Here is a 233-nt window from a genome sequence, read left to right as displayed (position 1 = left end):
CTTGGCTTCCTTTTTATTTATTTTTTAATTTTTGATCAAGCGGCGATCACATCCAGCAGACGTTAGAATCAGAATTTGAAGCCGATACCCTGGCTCCTCTCCAGACACAGCTGGGTGAGCTCCTCCAGTCAGGACAGGAGGCTCTTCTGTACACAGAGAGTGGTGGAGGAGGGGAACAAGCTGCCCAGCCCTGTGGTTGAGGCCGATACCCTGGCTTCTCTCCAGACACAGCT

This window comes from Atractosteus spatula, assembly GCF_055471065.1.
Source record: "Atractosteus spatula isolate fAtrSpa1 chromosome 10 unlocalized genomic scaffold, fAtrSpa1.hap1 SUPER_10_unloc_1, whole genome shotgun sequence".
In the NCBI taxonomy this organism is placed as follows: Eukaryota; Metazoa; Chordata; class Actinopteri; order Semionotiformes; family Lepisosteidae; genus Atractosteus; species Atractosteus spatula.
The sequence above is the reverse complement of the archived record's forward strand: the minus strand, read 5'-3'. Positions refer to the sequence as shown.